The 8,669-nt window shown below is 33.2% G+C and overlaps 1 long non-coding RNA gene across 2 annotated transcripts; it reads left to right on the top strand.

Moving 5' to 3' along the window:
• The first annotated feature begins 4,632 nt into the window (after positions 1-4,632).
• LOC149580167 (uncharacterized) lies at positions 4,633-7,887 on the top strand. Of its 2 annotated transcripts, XR_016353404.1 has the most exons (4): positions 4,633-5,770; positions 5,878-6,061; positions 6,535-6,629; positions 6,926-7,887. It is a non-coding gene; the product is annotated as an uncharacterized LOC149580167 (long non-coding RNA). The 2 variants fall into 2 exon arrangements; XR_016353403.1 differs by lacking the exon at positions 4,633-5,770 and having other exon boundaries at positions 5,777-6,061.
• Positions 7,888-8,669: the final 782 nt, after the last annotated feature.

The raw sequence follows: 8,669 nt of genomic DNA, 5'->3' as shown, positions 1-8,669 counted from the left end.
AATTGTTACCTTAAAAGAAAGAGCACGGTGTTGATACAATATAGAATGTGCTTGGCATGAGAGGTTAGCAAGTGAGGCTATTGACCAATCTTGAAAATGCTGAAATGAATGCTATCAATGATCAAACACCTATGCCAGAGTTACAACACAATGTGAAGTTGATTTTAGATATGGTAGAGGTAGATATTCAGAAGTTTGATAATCAAAATTTAAGTCACAAGAGAGAAGGAGAAGGAACAACTTTAGAAAGAGAATGAGAAGGCGTGACTTTAGAAAGAGAAGGAGAAGGAGTGACTTTAGAAAGAGACTGCACGATAGAAACAACTAGTAGATAAAATAGAGGATATTATGGGAGCCACTAGATAGAATCCATGAAAGTGTTGCAGTAGGTATTATGACATTGGAATCACTTGCGAGTGTCTTTGAGAATTTACCTAGTAGTCCAAATATCAGGAGGACTACAAGTTGTGTAATTTATCATGTATTGCATTTGCATTTGCTTATGAGAGTGTTTCAAGTATTTGCGTGCAGTCTCCCTACGATGATCCCAAGTATCCATTGCTTATAAGAGTGTTTCAAGGTTGTGAATCACTTCAACATCCTTTCCATGGTTTATAGGTAATTTCATTGTGGTAGAGGATTCTCTAAGGGAATGAGCCTCATGATTATGGAATTTGCACAAAAGGAAAACTTGCTTCTTCGAATCCTTACACTCAACTCTTCATTGAAGTTATTCTTCCAGTAGTGAGAATAACTGTTACAAATTCCTTGGAGTCGAGGGACCCTAAACCTATGCTACATTTTCTAGAGACATGGGATAGGTTACTACCAGATTCAATACTTCATAACATTCTGGATCATATAGTGATGCCCAAATTAATAGCAACAGTAGATACTAGGGATCTTCAAAGGGAGAGTGTGCCAATACATGCATAGTTACATCATTGGCTTCCATTTTTAATCAACCCAGCTAATTAGCAACTAGATCCATTTAACTGGGTTATGGCTAGTTTCTTTCTAAACATATATGCTATGATATGGTTTTGTAAAATTTATTGTGAACTCTACCCATTTTTCCCAGTCTACATTATTTTTGTTCAGGATCTTGAGGTAAGTCACTTAGCATGGGTTGAGTGAGTTTTATTGTTTTATTATTTGGATTCTAGAATATGTATGCAACTTGATCAATTTTTCTATTGTGCTAAGATGTAAGAAGCACCTTAAAAAGGATCTCTAAGATATACATGTTTAGAAGGAAATATAAAGCAATACATGTTTAGAAGCAAAAGAAAAGAACATTTTCATAGCCCTTGAAGAAAATCATAGAGCAAGGGCATAAAGATCACAAGGGTATGGAAATGAAATGCACTGATCACAAGAGCACAATAAAGTTCAGAGCTCTCCACCCTCTTTCGTGCACAACTTTCTACAATCAAAACAAATCAGGAATGATTTATGTCATGTTTTTTATTTTTTATTATTATTTATTCACGTGGGTATCATAATTACAACACCAATTTCGATATTGCAATGACGTTGAGGACAATTGCAAAAAAATAAATAAATGAAAATCACCACAAATTACACCACTGTAATAATTTGACCCCAAATATTGTAGTGGGATGTGAGCCACACATCAATGGTCTTGAGAAGAGGCATGAGTGGAATGTGATGAGCTCCAACATAGCTAAACAAACATATAAGGAAAATGTTGCTAGCCAATTCATGAGTTGCAAATTTTTTTCCATATATGTAAGAAAATTTGAGTCTTTGTTTTTAATTGACCAATCAAATTGAGGAAGTGTGCCTGAATGTAGGTGAATCCCCATTTTTACTAAGTTATACTTTTAATAGAGTACAGTTTATCATGGTTACCAACCCCATAGTGGTTATTTCCCTAGCAAGATTTCTATGCAAAAAAATCTTGGTTTTATGTGTTCATGTGATGTTACATGGACTTGTTCTTTCATGCTTAACATTATGATCTAAGGTTTAAAGGTACAAATATGATAAGCAACAAATTTTTTTAAGTTTAAGACACAATTGATTCACCCCCCAATTGTGTGATGTTGTTGCTTTTCTAACATCAAGAGGATTTCTTTTATAGTGATTTTGGGAAGCATAATTAAGTAGGCCAAATACAGATCTAGAAACCCTGCACATCAAGATGGATCCTAACCTCAAATTTGAGCACAATTTCCCATGGAAGTGCCAATCAAGTTGTCTTCCCAAGAAATTGACAATTTTTGGTTGGTGGGTTATAACTAGTTTGTAAGCACAAGATCCAAACTTACACTTGATTCCAATATAGGGATTGAATTTTGAGGCCAAAAGAAGGCGATATAGGGTATATGAGATGAAATGAATTTTGTAATTGGAGGGAAAATAGAGAAGGATGCTCAAAAATTAGATCTCACCTTGATTTTGTACAAGTTAGAAAGATTAGATGACCCATGTTTGGATTAGGTATGCATTAAGCTCACAATTATGAAGTCCTAGAATGCAAATATAGTAATGTAGGTGTTGAACAACCATTAAATAATAGAACACACAAGTGTTTACAATTTAGGATGATACACAAGTATAAGGAAGATTGATAAAAGTACATAGTGGAAGCTATATATATGGTTGCACAAGGGACTACATATTATCACATGCAAGGGTGTGAGTAAAAATTGCAAAAAGTGAGGTTTCGATCTGCAATCTACACACTATTCTTAGTAATAAGGCATCTTTTTCTCTTATTTGAGTGTATATTTTTAGATATATGGGTTTTTTAAGCTCCTTGCAAGTAGCTCTATTTCCTTAATTTGCTCATGTATTGTTCTTTTCTCATGGATTTGGATGGTCTACAATACATTATTTGTAGTATGCATTATTTCTTTTTAGATAAAACTATAATGGTTGTGGTGCTTTTTCACTAGAGTTCTTCTTCAATTTTTTGCTTAACAACTAGTTGGTCTATGTTTGTAGAAACCAATTACTTTGGTTTAATGTCTTTTTCTTGGTTGCTCTTTAATTTTACGACACTTCACATAACTAGGGTCAAACATTTTTCATTTAGAGTTTCAAATCCAACTAGATGGTTACTAAAGTCTCATAATTTTGATGCAATTTTCAAGTAGGACCTGATGAATTTGATGATGATGGGCCCTTTTTGTTTGAGTTAGTGAAACTTCTACATCACAACTAGTTGATGTATATTTATAGAATTTGTTAATTTGGTTTAATAGATTTTTATTGGTCACTTAAAGTATTTCTTCCAACCGAAGAGTTACCAACTTAAACTTTCATGGCTCTTATGCAAATATCAAGTACAAGGACAAGCTTGATGATTATGGATCTTTTTCATTGTAGTTCCTTAGTTTTCTACATATAATAACTAGTTCGTCTACATGTTTTTAAAAGACATGACTCTGATTTAGTGGTCTTGCTTAATGATTCTTTTAGTTCCCCACTCTATAAATTTGACTCAAACACTTGAAATTGTTTATTCCAATCAAACAAAATTACCAACAAAAACTATCATATTTGTAATGCAACTCTCAAACAAGAAGATGGGCCAACCTTCTAAAATTATTGTAATAAAACTCACACTTCTTAAAATTATATATGATATTAGATATTTAAATTCATTTTAATGATGCCTATATATAGATTCCTTTATATTGCTACTCTATGCCATCATCCTAAGTATTTATTTTAGAGTTTGTCATCGAGTTCAATCAAGTGTTTTTTCAGTTATGAAAAAAGGTGGAGACCCCACACATCTATGTGTTAGCTGTAGGATATCAACATTACCTTTCATTGCACGCATGCAAATAAAGTAAACAAGACGATCATTTTCACCTTCCATGGAGAAGTTGGGTTTGTTTTAAGAGTAGTTAAATGGTGTGGAAAACCAAGCAAATGTACAATCAATGGAAGCGCTTGGAAGTAAAAATAAAGGGTAGTTGATAGAGATGAACATAATAATGATGTTGATCAAGCATCCTATGCAAAAGGTAGGAATAACCAGCAAAATCATTCCCTCCACCTCTTCACTATAGAAATCAATTAAGAACAATTAATAACATATTTATCAAGTAATTATTGAATCTTTCATGTTCGATAAATACGCCTCTGCACTGAGCATCCAGGAGGAAAGTGGGTAACGTGTATTTTCATGATTATCATCAGAAGGAAGTACATTAATCTAAATAATTTGTTAGGTTAGTTTTGTTGTGTTAGCTGGCCAGATTGAGACAAAATTTGGAACCTTTCATAGGAAAATTTGAATTAACCCAATAAATTTTTTGGCATATTGATAATCTATAGTTTGGTGATGGTATTTAGGAGGTCTATTTTTAGATTATGGAAGAAAATTTGGATGAAGCAAGGTACTAATGATTGAACAAATGTTGCATCAACTTGTAAGAATGTCTTAATATCAATGAAGAAATTAAAAGTCAGTAAGACAGATTGGATGGGGAAAAATGTAGTACATGGAAGAATTTAACCTAACTTCGGAATATGGTCAAAAAAACATATTTATGGGCTGCTATTAAAAGAAAAGTGAGGCTGTTAGTTGCACTATTGAAGATGCATCACATCGCCTTAAGATTAAAAAGTTGAGTATGCATATCCTGCAACAAAGGAGTGGTAGTCATAAGGATAACGTACTCATGATGAAAAAGGCTGGAAGGTTGACAAAATAAAGCAGTTATTTGAAGAAGAAAGGATCAATCAGACAACCAACTTCCTTGTCAAAATTAATAGGAGATTCTGGGTGGAAATTGGCATGACAATAACTTTAAGGAAGCTTTTCTTCATCTTATAGGTTTTTCAGTCTCTTTAACATCATTAAAATCTTTCATTCATTCGTTCATTCTAGAAGAGAACAAACTATTCCTCCTCTTCCTTGGAAGATAAATTAAGGATACTTTTTCCATTTCATAAGTTGTTAAATCTCATGAACATCATTCAAATCTTTCATTCATTCATACATTTTAGAAGCCTAAAAGCTATTCCTCCTCCCCCTTCTTGTTCTTTTAGGTAATAAGAAGAATCAACAGTTTGACAAACAGTCTGGTTACTATAGAAGTTTGCTCTAGTAGTGGACAAGCTATTCCTCCTCATTCTTTTAAATAATGAAGACAATTGACAGTTCAGCAACCAACCCACCACTTTTGAGGTTTGCTTTAGAAGTGGAAAAACTATTCCTCCTCCTCCTTGTTCTTTTGAAGTAATCAAAAGAATCGATAATCTAGGAACCATCTCCCAGTACTTATGAAACCTACTCTAAAAGTAGGTAAACTATTCCTCCTTTTCCTCTTGCTCTTTTAGATAATGCTTTGAAGAGTTTACTCTGAAAGTGAACAAACTATTATAACTCCAGCGATGTTAACTACCCCACATTTGGCATAGCTGATAAACCAAGTTCCAAACCTGCCATCTGTCCGTATTTTTGAGTGGCTCAACTGTCTGTCTAGACCCTCACACACTCCATTACCCACTTTTATTCAATGGCTTTAAAATATTTAAAACGCCATAATCCAAAACTATAAGGGTCTATTCTTGAATCAGGGTGGTTGGAGTTATGATCCTATTCAATGTCATCTTTAAATCTGATTGGTGAAATCAAAAGTAGGTAATAAATCTATATTTTATACACAATTGTATCCTATATATATGCTATTAAATTGAATTTTAGAAGAGATTCATGCAAACAAGTTACACCCACGTATTACACTCAACTACGTTTTGTCAATGACACGCTTTGTATAGAAAGGTAGCTTCCATCTCATTAGCACATGATTTTTAAAGTTATCAAGCATTGTCCGGGTCACACGGCAGAAACGATTAACTCTTGTGATATCTTGAATCCTATGTTAGCAGAAAAAGCGCAAGACTGTGTTTTTCATTGGTGGAGGTCTTCATCTTTCCATGAACAATAATCCCACGAAAAATTTGGAAGATTTGGTAATCTTTATCACCTGCCAGAGGTATCAAATTTTGTCTAGTTCAGTGCCTAATGCCAATGAAATGAACCTTCCAGAAGTTTCAACCCTTACATGATCAGGTTTACTTTCTTATTTCAATCAAGGCAATTTTCACAATTCAAATACAAGTTTTTGTTCTTGAGGAGCAAGTTTTGCAGGGTAAAATGAATTGGGAAACTTCAATGCATTTGATATTTGTATGTACTGTCTGGTTTGGAGAGTTTAAAACTTGGACGTTCATTTGAAATTACATTAGTTTCTCCAGTACAATCTATCTGTTTGTCTAATTTCAGATAAATCACTTAAACAAGTCAAATTTTAGAACGTAATATTTAGTATCATGCTGAAGCTACCTAAACAAGTTAAAGCTAAGAATGTGTTTATGCAGATCAAAACAAGGCGCTATCTTGCTCTGATCAAATTTCAAATGAACTATCTAAACAAGTTAAAGCTTAGAATGTGTTGTTTAATCTCACGCCAATCAAAACTAAGAATTTTTGTTTTAAAGCATTGATTTTACAACCCGAGGGCTGATAAATGATGGTTTGTGTAGGTTTAAGGTACTTTGATGTCTTCAAAGACGGATGCAGGAGCTGTGTATGGCATAACAAGCCTGGATATTAGCTGCTTTTTGCATTGAGCCATATGGTACATGTGATCTGTATAAAATGACTTGCCTAAAATTTATTTATTTTTGATAGCTAATGGGACAAAGTCTAGTATTTCTTGAGATTAGTTGTTATTATGTGTGAAGTTTGAGTAAATTTGAATTCAAGATCTTTCAAATGAGAGGCTCACAATTTTTTGTTGTGTTGTAGACTCTTGCCTAAAATGCTTTGCCTTATCGATCATATACTTCAATCAGTATCAGAATTAAAAAAAAAATTTAATTGATTTTTTTTTGTTGATAGTATTCAAACGTTAACCTTTATGAATGTTTGCAGGTGGAGAAAATAGATTTGTTTGTTGAGATGATGGCTTCTACAAATTGTTCTTCCTCGATCCTTGGGAAGAGAAAGCATCAAAATGATCTTGTCACTTCCGTCGATAGAAAACTAGAAGTGGGAACACTGGATTCATTAGGGATTGCCAAAGAAATTTCCAGTCTCTTGGTGCCCATTACAGTCAATTCGTCATGCAGATCTGATAAAGAAAAGGAGTTTAAAAATGAAGAAGGAGAAGAAGAATATTGTGTGACACCCAAGTCCGAAGAGCACAAGATACCATCCATGCCATTGTGTCCTCCCGCACCTCGCAAACCCAAATCAACTCCTCTAAAGAGAAATCCTGCAATTATATCACATTGCAGAGCAATTCACTTTTCTTCGGATTCTCTTGATTTGGACACACTCTTCAGCTCAGATCTGACCAAAGATCACCACAATCAGAAGAAAAAGCACAAAAAGAAAGAAAATATGTTGAAATAGTACCACAGAGGAAAAGTAAAATAGATCCATCTTGGATTGGTTTGTTGAAATATAGGCCAATGTATTTACAATCTAGACAGAATGTACTAGAAGTCAAACTTTTATGGTTCAGATTTTCGAAAACACAGTGATTTTATCTCGAATTTTATGTTGTTTTCGATTGTAAAATATACCGATCACTAAGAACAAATGGTGAGAATTTCAGTAAAGTCCATTGCATTTTCCATTTTTTGAATTATGATCAAAAGTACATTTTGTCTAGAAGATAGCCGTGTCCAATTAGAATGAATGATCTTATCGACTCTTTTTTTTTTTTTGTGAAGGAATGAGCATTGTACTGTAACGAAGCATTGATGTACAATTGTTTGTTGTACGTCCTACTATCCCTAGATTTGTGTTCCTCCAGGGGGATCTGCATGTCTATTGCTCAACATACTTTAAAATCCAACGCCTGGTAAAATGGGTTTAATTATTTTTCATTACAAGCATTCTTGTTTTTTTTTTTTTTTTCCTAAAAATGGGAGTTCAGCCCAGCAAAATCATAAAGAACAGACCAATTTAGCAAGAGCCATCACAAAGATCTTTTTGTTAAATCAGAATTCTCATCAAAATTCTAAATGAAACCATTCGATGTTTACTTGTCCTACTTAGTTTTGAAAGACTAAGATCTGTGACATCTCAAAATGCAAGGTCTATAAATGTATGAGATACCGATTTCTTAGTAACTTATTTGAAAATTAGTTTGGCATATTTTTTATCTGATTATGTAAATACCTTTTATCAGAACAAATTTCAGAATGGCAATGGAGTTGATCCAAATCTACGTTGACTTTTTTTTTTTAACATAAATTTTTAATATATTTATAAATTTGATAATGTGAATTTTTTTATCACAAGTTAATGAAATAATTACATTTTCTCTTCTCCAACTTCATTGGATTCATGACAGAATATAAAGGTGATTCCAGACATCATGATACTCAAATCTATGAAAATTTCATATCTTTTTAATGGCTGAACTATATAAAATCTTCTTAATGTAAGATTGAGAAACAAATATATCAAATTGAAGTTAGAGGATATAGGCTACTTTTGCATCGTCGGTTAGGCTGCTGTTTAAGATCATTGTGGATTGAAGTTGAGGATACTGAGATGACTGCATAACTGTCTCAATTTATTGTGTCAATTGTTTTGTTTAGATTATGATTTGGCATGTCCCCAAGAGTATTATTGCATCACTTTTCTTTAAGAAAGACGAGTT

Source organism: Cupressus sempervirens, chromosome 1 (assembly GCF_028749045.1).
Source record: "Cupressus sempervirens isolate cs-2001-9-10 chromosome 1, ASM2874904v1, whole genome shotgun sequence".
NCBI classification, from domain to species: domain Eukaryota; kingdom Viridiplantae; phylum Streptophyta; class Pinopsida; order Cupressales; family Cupressaceae; genus Cupressus; species Cupressus sempervirens.
Note: the sequence above shows the minus strand (reverse complement) of the source record. Positions and strands in the feature narration are given on the sequence as shown.